The 14,161-nt window shown below is 41.3% G+C and overlaps 1 protein-coding gene across 1 annotated transcript in view; it reads left to right on the top strand.

Annotated features, from left to right (window-relative positions):
• CRIM1 (cysteine rich transmembrane BMP regulator 1) overlaps nt 1-14,161 on the top strand; it is a 287,524-nt gene that overhangs the window by 159,514 nt on the left and 113,849 nt on the right. The window lies entirely within an intron of this gene.

The raw sequence follows: 14,161 nt of genomic DNA, 5'->3' as shown, positions 1-14,161 counted from the left end.
TCTGGTATTCTTTGCCTTGAGCCAAGATCCATCTGACAACAGCTATGATATCCCTTGTTCCACATCCTCTTCTGAATCTGGCTTGAACCTCTGAATCTGGCTTGAACCATTGTGGGGTATGGATAGATAAAACGTGGCCTAGGCTTAAAGGAGCTCAATACTTCACAAGTATCACCATTGCTATTTTCAGAGAGGTTCTTGACCTTTGGAGGATAGTAAGGAGGACACACGTACATAGTAATCTGACTTAAAAGAGTCACATAATAAAGTGGCTTTCTAATAAAATAACTTTTATTTTTTTAATAATAAAAACTGAATTTAAGAAAAGCTATAATGTAATATGTTAGCTTTAAATCCAAGCTAAGAGATCAAGGACCTAAATAAGCACACACACATAATAACTGATGATAATTTTTCTTATCCCACCCTATTTATCTGTAAGGTGAACTGGTAGTTTCAAATCATACAGTTCTCTTCTTACCAAGAACTCAGTACATTTTCTTATTCCTCTTCTCCTTCACATCTGTCCACTTCTGAGCAGTCGTCTCAGAGAAACAGTGTTAAGAGTTCTTAGTATTCTGTTTGCTGAAGTACTTACACTTGAGTGATTGGACTTTCTGTAACTCCTCACTCAACTTTTATCTCCATGTTGTTGTTGTTGCTGTTATGTGCCGTCGAGTCAGCCCTGACTCATAGCGACCCCTCCTTGGGTTTCCAAGGCAGTATCACTATGGAAGTAGGATTGCCCAACCTTCCTTCCGAGGAGTGGCTGGTGGGTCCAAGCCAATAATCTTGCTGGTTGAAGCCTGTATGTTGGGAGTAGGAGTGGTGGATAGGGTCACCCCTAAGGGTCACAAGTTTAGGCAACAGAGAGAGTAGGACTGTCAATGAGGGATGTATCAACCCAGCTAGACAAATACGTCAAAGCCAGAAATGTCCTGATTGTGGCTTGGAACAGTCAAGTTCAGTCTCCAAAGTCAGGAAGTACTTCCTTTTCTCTTCTTTGAGACAATATTAAATTCTTTAGGTCATCAAATAGTAGTTATAGGCCTGTATGCTTTTAACATTGTACTAGGTAATTAAGTTGCTTATATCATGCCTATTTAAGCTAACCAGTGGAAATTGTCCCTGAACATGTATTTTCAAAAGGACTTTATCAAATTAAGAGCCTTGTAATTAATTATCATGTCCATCTGTTTCCAAGAGGTTATCTCCGAGAAAATGGCACTCATTAAGGTTTTTTTTTTTAAATAGACAGATTACTCTAATTCAGTTCATTTTTGGTCATTCCCTTTAATTTAGATAATTAATCCAGCTGCTTTTTGAGAATAAATAAAATTAAATTATACAGTATGTAAAATATGCATTAGCAGAGCACTGATTTAAAACATTCCTGACTATTGACATGCTATCATGGTAGCATTTTGTTTTTAAACACAGGCAGAAAAAAAACTTAGAAATATATTTGAAGCTTTTCTTTCTCAACTAAGAAAAGAACATCTATTCTATTCCCCTCTGTCACAGTAATTTTTGGCCCAAAAGAGTAAGTCAACTCATGACTAAAAAAGTCAGAATCTATATTAAACTCTGATGTTTTTTAAACAAAATAATTGTAGGAATCCCATGTTATTATTGGACCTCTCCCCAGACTGAAGAAAATATGCTTTCCTAGAAGTAAAGACCTTGCCTGTTGGAGATGAACTATCTCCCATAGTAGAGTGTTTAATTTGTCAATAATTTACTTCAGATGTGTAAGCCCTGAACTTCCTTTACAAGTCTCCTATGCAATTTGTGTTTCAGCATGAATTTGACCCAGTATCATGTCTTACTTTGTATTTCTTCAGTGTCCTGAAAGCAAGTAAGACGGTCACTCACTGGCTTACAGTTTGCTCTGAGTGGTCATGGACATCGCCATTAAATACATAGCCCTTGACTCAGATTGGCAAAAAGTAACTTAATTGAAGTCTTATAAGGCTATTAAGAAAGTTTGAAGCAGAATCTGTAGCAAAGATATTGAACCAAAAGGGCTGTCCCCACCCACCATCATCTGATGTGTGATCATTGTGACAAAGGCAAACAATGTAACAACTCAGGACAATCCTGTAAAAACGCTTTGTGACCTCACTTATGTAGCTAATAAGCACATTTAAAATGTTAAAGTGTTACCTCTTTGGGAAATACCAAAAGCAAACCAAAATTTTGTAGAATATATTTTACTTTTATTTAGCCCCTTACATTTGTGATAAGTGATAAGGAACCTCATTCTTGCAGTTGTCAGTTTGCAGAGAGGTCAGGGTTATATTTGCCTGGTGGACATTTAACTGCTTAACTGCAACTCTGGAGTTGGAGACAACTGGTGTCTCTTGGTTTTGCTCAGTCTGTTGCTAAATGTATCACTCAGGGAAGTGTATTTTCAATTTTCCTTCCCTGGCTTTGCTTCTGTTTGAAAAGGAAAGAAGTTGCATGTCATGTGTCATGTGATGATATGATCAAGTACTTTGATTTCCATTGCTAGATCATGGATTCTTAAAAAGTCTCATGACACTTTCTAAATCATAAGATTGTGTATTCTATGTGGACTAGGTCCCACCTCATGTGTTTCTCTCTTGTAGTACAGGTAAAAGCTCAGTAAATGCTTTTGTAAGTTTATTGTATATACAACCAGCATGTGGCAAATCTGAGGCTCAAACCCCCATAGTATACTTGGTGTATTCAAGAACTGGTGTTTTGAATGTTTATCGTGTACCAGGCATTGTGCTATCCGGTAGGAAAAAGATTTGGTAGTTACTGATGTCTAACAGGGGGACAAACATGTACAGACCACCACAATTTAAAGTGTCAAGTGCTTTAGAAGTAGATATGTGCAAAAAACCACAAGCTTTTTTATTTGACTTTTGACCCAAGTCTTTAAGAGTAAGTCACCAGATGGAGAAGAAAGACAGGGAATTCTAGGTTATTGTGGTCACTGATTTGTAAACTTTTATTTATCTTGCTACTTAAAACATTAGGACTAATCCTGTCTATATTCATGACTTAAGAAAAAAGGAATTAATGACAGTTTGGGAGTTTTCCTCAGACAACTGTACATTGCAAGATTACATCATTTGTTTAGAAAGTTTATTACTTTCATGCTTCTTAGCATAGCATGCAGGGCTCCTTATTACCCAGCTCTGGCCTCCTTTCTAGCCATGTCTCCTACCAGTCTCACACTGTTGTAGTTACCTGGTGGCACTCTGACAGAAATATACCACAGATGGTATGGCCGTAACAAACAGGAGTTTATTCTCTTACAGTTTGGAGGCTTTAAGTCTAGGTTCAGAGTGTCAGGCTCTAGGGGCTAGATGAAAGCCCCGCAACTTGAGGTCCAGCTCTGCCTCCTGCTCCCGGCCCACTGGAGCTAGAGGCATTTCCTCACTCAGACAGCTGCTGGTTGTTGAGGCCAACAAGCCCAAGGTTGACAAGTAGAAAGGCACAGTCCCGATGTTACCAAACCACACGGCAGGCCATTAACTTAAGTCCATTGTAAGTCCCAAGGTCAGCAGAGCATAGCAAGCTGCTGAGCAATGACACGGCCACATGCAGGGTCCAAGCATGCCATAGGCTAGAGACCATTCCCAAAGCTTCTCCTTATATATGGGAAACAGACCACATCCCTAGTTACATCTCAGCTGCTTGTGGTAGATCCCACCATGGAGTTGATTGCCAGTCTCATCAGGGGAATAACTACCACCAGCTGCCCAGCCACTCAACCAGGCCTAGCCAAGTTGACACACAAACATAGCCGTCACGCACACAATATCTCCCAGTCCCCATTTCGGCATAGTAGATACTCCTGGTGAGCTGAACTATTTGCTTCAACCTCAGTACACTATATTCTTTCTTGCTTCTATAAATTTGAATGTGTTTGTCCTTCTGCCTAGAATATCCTTCCCTCTGTCTGTACTCTTCCAGGCTTGTTGAATGACACTCAACAGTATGTGCCTCACTCCCCCACCATACACACACACTAGCTATTTATCTTCATGCCTCTAGTCAGACAAAGTACCATAGAAGACAGATCCTTGGAGATAATGGAGGTCTGTAGGATGGAAGACTTAGTGTTAAGATGTGCAATAAGTACTGTTACGAGTGTGCTTTCACCCAGTAGCCCTCAACAACTCAGGTATCAGCACAGAGGAGGTGAATTGTTTGAATCACACACTTTTTAGCTGATAGTCTTTTGGGACTTAAGTTGACTCCAATGTGTGTTTTGAAATTTTTTTTATATGTCTTTATTTTAAGAGGGAGCATCTTGTAATTATCGTGGTGGTTGTTAGGTGCCATCAGCTCGGCTCTGACTTCTCATTAGTCACTAATGTTTTAAAAGTGGGATGCTTCACATAAAAACCTGGCTTCTCTTGAGCAGTTGGAAGGTATAGCAACATTGACTGTACATTTCTGCATGGAACGAGTAATGACAGTTCCCACATAGGGCACAAATCCTCTTTGACTTATCCACAATCCCTTCCCAGCTATCTCTACTCTTTTCAGATACTGGCCTAATTATCGTTATATACAGTGGCCAAATGTTCAACATCTCGGTAGCAGCCAGTGGTCAACTTGAAGAATTCTGACCTCCCTTCCAACCTGTGTGAATAGTGAGTGTAGGGGAATTTGCAGTCTCATTGGAGAGGGCTACAAGGATGGTAATGTCTTCAGGGGAGAGCTGGGTAAGTGTTACAAACATATTTGAATGGTGCATGTTGTGAAAAGAGTCAGCTGAGTGGAGTTTGTCTTCAGAGGAAGAGTTGAGGAAAATGAGAGAAACAGTATGGAGAAAGGCAAGCAGAAAGATGAGTCCCTGGGAAGCAGAGCAGTACAGCCTGGGGAAGCACATTTCCTGGAGGATGGAAAATCAAGAAGATCCTATACTTTGCACTGATGACAAGGATGAGACCTCTGGGAATTGGCTTCCCACAGGATGTTTGGAATGAAGTCAGCTGTTTCAGTGCCACCTCAGCCTGAGGCCGTTAATGGATCTGGAGGCCTAAAGGAGCCTTAGCAGTGCAGGCAGCAAAGGTTTGCTCAGGTTCCAAGTAGAAGGTTAGTCCAGGTGCCATTTGTGCTTGTTCTTCATGTGCTGGGGTAGGGCATTGAATAGGCACATCTATTGGATCCTCATCTGTAATTCATCTAACACTTTTTAAAACTAAACCCTCTAAACTGAGAACCAGGACTCTGTGTATCCCCGGACCCACCCAGAAGAGTCTGTGGTTCATAAAAACACACAGTAAATATTACATGTGGATAAACCAGCTGATTCCAAGTTCCAGAATATCCGTTTCTGTTGAAGTTGGCAGTTGTAGGCTCTGAAATGAGAAAGACTTACAATGATACATTGAAGCTCACTATCCACATCTAGACCCATTCTTCCTTTCCAGAATGCCATGTGGCAATTTCTCTTCTTCTGACTGGTCTTCCATGACTCTCTCACTTCTATTTCATCTTCGCTCTCTAGGCCATCTAGCTGGCCATGAAAGCAAAGGCCAGTGTCTTTCCCCTACTTAAGAAGTGAGGGTAGAGAGTTTTCCACTCCTGGGATGTGGTCAGCCCTCCTTACCGGTTGTTGGGCTGAGCTGATAGTAGTTTAGGATACCTGGGAAGACCGAACTCTAACTTTTTTAGTGGTCACAGGGCTCAGGGATGATTTTCAGTTGTGTTTCTGTGCCTCCGGTTTCCCTGGATGACGGGGAGCACCTTTTGAACTTCCTCAGCTCTATTCTTTAACTATTCTTAATCCTATTGGGCAATCCTACTTCCGTAGTGATACTGCCTCGGAAACCCAAGGAGGGGTCACTGTGAGTCGGGGCCGACTCGACGGCACATAACAACAACAACAATCCTATCATGGTGGTAATCTATGTGAAGAGCTATATTGCCTTCTGTCCTCCCAGTCACCCCATCTATGTACTATGGAGCATGAAATAATTCTAGACAATAAATTTATATTGCTTCTAGAAACCACGTGGTCGCTCAATTCTGTTTTCCTACACCTGATGCTCCTTTTCTTTCAACTTAGCACCTTTAAGATAAGCTTCCTGGATCCAGTGCCAAGCCATCCTTGAGGAGGGAGCTCTAAGCACCTGCCCCTTGAGAAAGCCAGAAAGAGAAGAGTTACAATGACTACTGTATTAAGGATTTACAAAGGGTTTTATTACTAGGTTTATTTAGACTAGTACTAGTACTAATATTAGGAAATACAAAGCAACACTTAATTTTCCTAAATTTATAGCTTCCCTATTTGAAGTTGCTGGGTGGTACCAGTGGCTTGCCTAGGTAACTGAAAAGTTGGAGGTTTGCATCTGCCCAGAGGTACCTAAAAAAAAGGCTGGGCAGTCTACTTCCAAAAAAAATGGCTGTGGAAAACCCTGTGGAGCACAGTTCTACTCTGAAACACACGGGGTCACCATGAGTAAAAATCAATTTGACATCACTTGGTTAGCTGGTTAATTTGGAACATACTCTCTAGTTCTTCCCACCTGGGAAAACGAAACACAAACATAATGTGCTGTTTCTGGTTATACAGGTAACAGGTCATGATAAAGAGGGGCATGATGGGGACCAGAAAGAAGTATGTGATCCTAAGAGCTGGGCCAGCTGCTTTCTGTGGCTAAAGCAAATGTTTCACTCCTTGGGTGGGGAACATGGAAGAGATTGGGTAAGAATTAGCTCTGAAAGGGGGGAAGACGAGTTAGTTAATTTCTTCCAAAAACAAAACAGAAAAAAAAACGCACTGCTGTCAATTAGATTCCAACTCTTAGTGACACCCCTTGGGTTTCCAAGGTGGTTAATCTTTATGGAAGTAGATTGCCCAGTCTTGTTTCCATGGAGTGGCTGGTGGGTTTGAACCATCAACCTTCTGGTTAGCAGTCACAGGCAGGCCTTAGGGATTGTGCTACTAGAGGTCCTTATATTACTTAGAACATGTGAAAAATTGTGAGCCTAAGGGACTTTCATAAGGAGGAGTATGGTTTTCAATAAGGATTGTTGGACCCTCAAAGGAGAACCCTATTTCTTTATGGATGTTGTACTTACTGTCTTTTTTTTTTTTTAACTCATACATTCCTGGAAAGAGGCAAGATACTTAATCGGTAGAAAAGCATACACCAGATTTAGTTAAAATTGAAGCTTCATTTTATAGAATACAAATGTATTTCACATGTAATTACAATTTCTATTCCTGACAGTTACTTCATTTCATTATTAAACCATGTGGAATCCTTGTAGCTTACGTATTGCCTTTTTAATTTTTCATTTATCTTGTTTGTGACTAAAGGGAGACCTCCCTCCAGTGTATAAATAGTAGTTTTTGATTTAAAGGCAGCAGTGTCTCCACCTTTTGAAGGGCTCGGACACTCAACTCAGGTGTGGAATAAATCCAGTATTGGAAGAAATATTTTCCAGACAGCCTCACTGAGTTGTTGATGTTTTTCCTCCAGGATGTAGGTCAGGATAAAGGTCTGCTTGGGGAAGATGAGGTGTCTGATGGTTTGTTGCTTCCAAACTTCCTCCTCTGCAGAAAGAGCTTATTGAAGGGGAATGTTAGAATAACATTTGCCCTCGACTCTGCTGGGTGCCCACCGGGGGGGGGGGCACACTCCAGGGGCTTGCCTTTTCTTTGCTAAATGAGCAGTTGGAGTGGCAAAAAGCACTTCTCTCCTCATGGCTGCCTCTATCAACTTCTCATAGTTTAGTGCTTGTAAAGGGTTTTCCCAGGAGCTCTAGTAGCATAGTGAGTGGCTAAAGGCACTTAACTGCTAACCAGAAGGCTGGCGGTTCAAACCCACCAGCCACTCCTCAGAAGGAAGATGGGGCAATCTACTTCCGTAGTGATACTGCCTTGGAAACCCAAGGAGGGGTCGCTATGAGTCGGGTCCGACTCGATGGCACATAACAACAACAAAGGGTTTTCCCAGTCATTCTGGTAAAACAAACAATTGACGCTTCAACTGAGTTGTGAAGGACCTTATATGTGCCAGGTAATGGGGGAAGCCAGCACCTATAGTATGTTCCTTTTCCTTCATTGCTTTAGATTCTTTTTTAGTAGGTAAAGTTAGTTGAGGCATTTGGCTGCTAACTAGAAAGTCAATGGTTCAAACCCACCAGCTTCTCTGTTGGGGAAAGATGAGGCAGTCTGTTTCTGCAAAGATTTATAGCCTTGGTAATCCTATAAGGGCAGTTCTACTTTGTCCTGTAGGGTCACTATGAATCAGAATCAATTCAATGTCAGTGAGTTTTGTGGTTTAAAGAAACCCTTGTAGATTTGTAATTATATCCACAAATCAATGAGATAGCTTCAGAGAGGTCTAACTTGAGCTGAGCCTAAAGGTTAAAGGGCTTGGAAAGAAGAGCTGCTGTGGGGGGCGTACAGGATGTATGATGTTTTCCAAGGACAGACTGTGGCCATGATGGGAATGGCAGTGATAGAATTCACGATATTTTTATAGTTAGAAGAAAGTTCACTATGATCCAGCTATCTCATTTTATAAGGATGAGAAAACCATGCCTCCAGGAGTTTCAGTGTCTCTCTAATGGTTACACATCTTCTAGTGGATTATGTATTGGATAGTAAATAAATTTGTTCTTTTCTTCTCTTATAGTGTCTCTTTCCTCATAATGTCAAATGTATTCAGGGAGGAAGGAATTTTTGTAAATGATTAAGCAGGTACTAATACTTACCATTCTCATTAAAGTTTTAAAACTGTTGTATTTGGCTTTTTCCAGTTGAATGTGCAAATTAAACTATGGCCAACCTGCCCCTGTGGGAGTGAATTTCTCAGAAAACCAGTCCCTAATTCTTTCAGTGGAATCTCCTGGAGAGCTTATGATAGGGGTAAATTGTAGAGCTCTACCCCAGACTTTTTAGTAAAAGAGTCCTGGAGTGTGGTGACCTGCATTTTAAACAAATTCCATTAGCGTTTCCTCCCACATACTAAATTGGTAAAACACTATACTGAGAGTTATCTCGGTCTAGAATTTACAATAATAAAAAATACTAAAACAATATATGATCTAATTAATCCCTGACATATTAGCCATGGGGAAAAATATATTCCAGAATATTATGTGGATGCTTTTATCATTTGTTCTTTCATTTATAAGATGAATAAGATAAGCACACTGCACTGGAGGAATTCACAGAGGGGCAGAAGAAATAGAATGCGAAGGAGGCACACTCCTAAAGTTAAGTGCCTCTACTGCTATTGAAGCTCAGAGGAGGGAGAATGCCAGTTGCTTCTTTTGAGCAGAGAAAGCCTCATTGGGTGGATGGCCATAATGGCTGTGTGGAATTTACCAGAGGCAAAGGAAAGACGAAAGACAGGGATTCAAGGCAGAGTGGACATAAGAGCTGTGACTAGAGAGGGGTGGATTGGATTCAGTGAATGGCACATAGCCTTTGTTGCTAGAGTGGAATGTATGCTGGAACCAGTGGAATTCTGAAGCTAAAAATGGGAAGAGGCCACACTTCTGAGCACATTATCAGCTGTGCCTAGGAACTAGGACATTGGCTTTCTGGCCTGCCTGGGACTGTGTAGTCTAGGAAGCAAAGAACATGAGGGGAAAGAGTAAGTGTACAATGCCTTCCAGGTAGCAGAAGCAGTCAGCGTGGGCCTCCTAAGGAGGTGAGTGCCCTCTAGGGGCCAGATGACTTCTGAGTGCTGTTCATGATGCACACATGCCCTCAGATGCCTACTAAGCTGAATCCATTACCTGCACAAGAAAAGAAGACAGCTTAACAAAGTTCCAGTTGGCTGCAGCTGTGATTACATTATGCAGAATTCATTAATGTGGTACATTGATTGATCATTATCTTAATACTGAGGATAACATTAGAGGCTTGATTTTTTTTTCCCCCTTGTCAGATTGCAAAACAGGTTGCTTCTTGTCTGAGGTTAAAAAGCCTTTAGCCCATATATTGTATGATCCCATTTAGATGAAATGCCCAGAATAGGCAAATCCGTAGAGACAGAAAGATTCGTGGTTGTCAGGGGCTGGCAGGGGAAGAAGAGATGTGGAGTGACTGCTAATGAGTACGAGATTTCTTGTTGGGGTGATGAAAATGTTCTAAAATTAGATTGTGATGATGGTTGTACAACTCTGTGACTACACTAAAACTACTGAATTGTACACTTTACGGGGTGAATTTTATGGTTTGTAAAATATATCTCAGTAAAGTTGTTATTAAAAACAAGCCCTTAGCATTTCTGCTGAGGATGTGATGCCACTACCAGCTCTGCCTGGTGTGGCGTTTATGAGCTCACAGCATAGAAATCTCAGTGCTTTGTTTCCCACTTTATTTTGTGTTTTTGTTTTGTTTTGTGTTCCTCCTCTTTCATGTCCAGTTCTGTTACATTTAAGAGATACTTATTTAGTGATTATATACAATAAATAGGAGCTCTGCTGCCAAAGATATTTGACTGCTAACCAGAAGGCTGGAGGTTCAAACCCACCAGCCACTCCTTGGAAGAACAGTTGGGCAACCTACTTCTGTAGGGCAAGGAACTGGGAACATGCTGTTGGCCAAAACCAGGGACTCTGAATCTTGAGATCATTAAACACAATCATTCTGAGTTTAGAAATGAAAATTCAACATACAGAGTTTTTCTTTCCTAAATGGGTTAATAGAGAGTTATACAATTTTAGAACTCCTGCAGTGTATTGGAGACAACCTGTATGAGTCTCTAGGAAAACAATAAACAACCAAAAGTAGTTGCCATAGAGTTAATTGCTACTCTTGGTGACCCCCTATGTGCAGAGTAGAACCATGTTCCATAGAGTTTTCAGTGGGTGATTTTTCAGTAGATCTCCAGGACTTTCTTCCAAGGTGCCTCTGAATGGGCTCATCAAACAGCCACCCTTTCAGTTCGTCAAACACACAAACAAACTTACCGCTATTGAGGTGATTCTGACACATGTAGAGCCACATTGGGTTTCCAAGGCTGTAAATCTTTTCAGAAGCAGACTACCCCATCTTTCTTCCACGGAGTAGCTAGTAGGTTCGAACCACTGACCTTTTGGCTAGCAGCCAAATGCTTTAACCACTACACCACCAGAGCTAGTCAAGTGCTTAACCTTCTGTGACACTCAGGTAGTCCAGGAAAACAATGTTGTTGTTGTTCTGTGCCATCGAGTCAAACCCGACTCATAGCGACCCCTCCTTGGTTTTCTGAGGCAGTATCACTACGGAAGTAGGATTGCCCAACCTTCCTTCCGAGGAGTGGCTGGTGGGTTTGAACCGCCAGCCGTCTGCCAGCCGTCTGGTTAGCAGGCAAGTGTCTTAGCCACTATGCTACCAGAGGTCCCTTTATTTAAATGTTGGAAAATAAAAGAAGAAGACTGAGGACAGATTTAGGCATGTTTCTCAGCTTGGTGTGATTTCTAACAGCCCACCAGAACATCTAGCACATCTTAGGTGCACGAAAGTATTCGGTAAAGGTCCCTGAAATATTGAAGGACAGCTTATGAAGAGTATATTTTGGCTGATTTTATGCTTGATGTTTCAAATAGAACAATTCCCTGAAACACATCTGTGGGTGAGAATGTGAATCCTAGGAGGAGAAGGTTGGCCCACTATTCTTGTAGTATGCTTTCATTCTAATCACATTTAGATATTGGGATCGGGGGTAGTCTGAGCCCTATTATTCTGAAAACTCCAAGGAGTTTGTATATAATTTGTATCTAATGTCAAAACCAGGGTGCGGTAAATATAAACAATACGTTGCTATTGTAATTTCACAATCATATGATTACCTGTGTAAAATTGCAGTGGCTAGGCACATAAAAATGAAAGACTATAGGATAACCTTAACAGTTACTAAAGCCCCAGTTCATATTTACTGGGCCTCTAGAGCGTGAGTAGGAGCTCTGGTGGCATAGTGGTTAAAGCATTCAGCAGCTAACCAAAGGGAGCTCCGGTGACATAGCGCCTAAGGCATTTGACTGCTATCCAGAAGGCTGGTGGTTCAAACCCACCAGCCACTCCTCAGAAGGAAGACCAGAAAGATTGCTGGTTCAAACTCACCAGCCACTCTGTGGGAGAAAGATGAGCCAGTCTGCTTTCCTAGAGATTTATAGCCTTGGGAACCTTAGGGGGCAGTTCTACCATGTCCTAAAGGGTCCCTGTGAGTCAGAGTTGAAGTCAATGGCAGTTGGTTTTGGTAGAGGGTGTTTCTCGTGTAGTAATACAGACAATGAAATGGGAGCTCCCAACTCAGCTAACACAAAACAAGCAAACATTTATTTTAAACCATAGGCAGAAATACCACTGCAGCAAAACCATAATAATCTAACACCCTCTTTCTCAGGATTCCAATGTAACCACCCCACTTGGGAGAAGGTAGAAAGGACTTAGTGCTTTTTGTGGGTCATTTATGCTCTCTCAGTGGCTCTAGTGTGCTCTTTGGTGCATATTTTCACTGAAATTCATTTCTGTTTTAGTTCTACAGTTACCTATAAGTATAATTAAACTGCTGGTTTGGTCATTGAGGTACTGTGGCCTATAAGCATATTTTCACTTATTAAAGATATAAAGAACAATAGATGAACAAACCAGTCACCTGAATAAGAAGGAAAAAAATGCAGAATTTAGTGAATGTGTTAATAGTTCTTCCTTGATGAGAATGACATTTCCTTGATCTTGACCCCAGTTCTACATAGCCACATACTTCCTGGGAGGATGTCTTTTTTTAGGATGCTTGCCTTTTACACCTGCCAACCTGGGATCTCCCTCCTTCATCCTTTCCACCATTGTAATCCATGCTTCCATCCCTAGAGGAATCCCAAAACAGTAAAGTAGCTCCTCCTTCCTAGTATTATATTTACATGCTGACACCCTGCTCCCTGGGCTTCTCATTTCCTGGCTCCTATTTCATTGTGAGGAGCTCTGGTAGTATAGTGCCTAAGGCACTTGACTGCTAACCAAAAAGCTGGTGGTTCAAACCCACCAGCCACTCCTCAGAAGGAAGATGGGGCAATCTACTTGCGTAGCGATACTGCCTCAGAAACCCAAGGAGGGGTCACTGAGTCAGGTCCGATTCAGCGGCACATAACAACAACATTTCATTGTGAGGGTAGTGGTAGTTCCATGGTAGAATTCTTGCCTTTCATGTGGGAGACCCACATTCAGTATCCAGCCTGTGCCATCACCTGTGTGTCAGTGGAGCAGCCTTTTGATAACAGGTTTTAGCAAAGCTTCCAGACTAATACAGACAGGAAGAAAGGCATGGGGATCTACTTCAGGAAGATCAGCAAATGAAAATTCTGGGAAGCACAGTGTTGCTGTTGTTATGCACGAATCACTGTGAGTTATGCTGATTCAGCAGCAGCTAACAACCACAACGACAACTCATTGTAGCCTTTCAGTGTGAGACAGTTAACCACATTTTTTCTCTTCTATTTTAACTGCCCACATTTGTTGTGTTTTTCTGTTTAGACATGGTTTGCAGTAGAGTTGAAGTTACGGGTGAGAACCAGCAGAGTTAAGTTGCCAGTTGTTGAACACCTGCCTCATTCCTGTATATAGACATAAATGCACATATGATATCTTAGATGTTTCAGAAATGAAGACTTCCATCTTTCAGGGGAGATGTCACAAGTCCATATAATAAAGCTCATGCCCTTTATTTATAAAGAGCTCCTCAGTCTTTGATCAGAGTCTTTCCTTTGCTGTTCTACACATGTGGCTCAAGATGGGGGGGCTACTAGATACAGTCACACTGACAGAGCTTTCCTGTGAAAAGCCAAGAACTTGATAGTCAAAAGAAGAATTATAAAACCTGAAAAACACCCAGACATCAACAGCAATGTAGCAGCAACATGAGGTTATTTAAATATGCAAGAGCAAACATTTTGTATTTGTATTTGTAGCAAGCATCACTGGTTTCCTGAATTATACAATAATAATATGCATGCAAAGATGGCCCTGAGTCATCAAGAAAATGTTCGTTATTCTCAATATCAGTCTGGTTAAGTAAGAAATGAAGTAATGCATTTTAGAAATAATCTGTCAAAATGGTTAAAATAAAACCAGAGTATTTATTAAGGAGATGTGCTTTAGTTATTTGGAAGACATGTTAGAACCCCTCACTCCCCAGTGAAGGCAGATAAACAAGGCAGTGTTTTT

Source organism: Orycteropus afer, unplaced genomic scaffold (genome assembly GCF_000298275.1).
Source record: "Orycteropus afer afer isolate SDZICR_OR568_19922 unplaced genomic scaffold, OryAfe1.0 scaffold00131, whole genome shotgun sequence".
Taxonomy (NCBI): Eukaryota; Metazoa; Chordata; class Mammalia; order Tubulidentata; family Orycteropodidae; genus Orycteropus; species Orycteropus afer.
The sequence above is the reverse complement of the archived record's forward strand: the minus strand, read 5'-3'. Positions and strand labels throughout refer to the sequence as shown.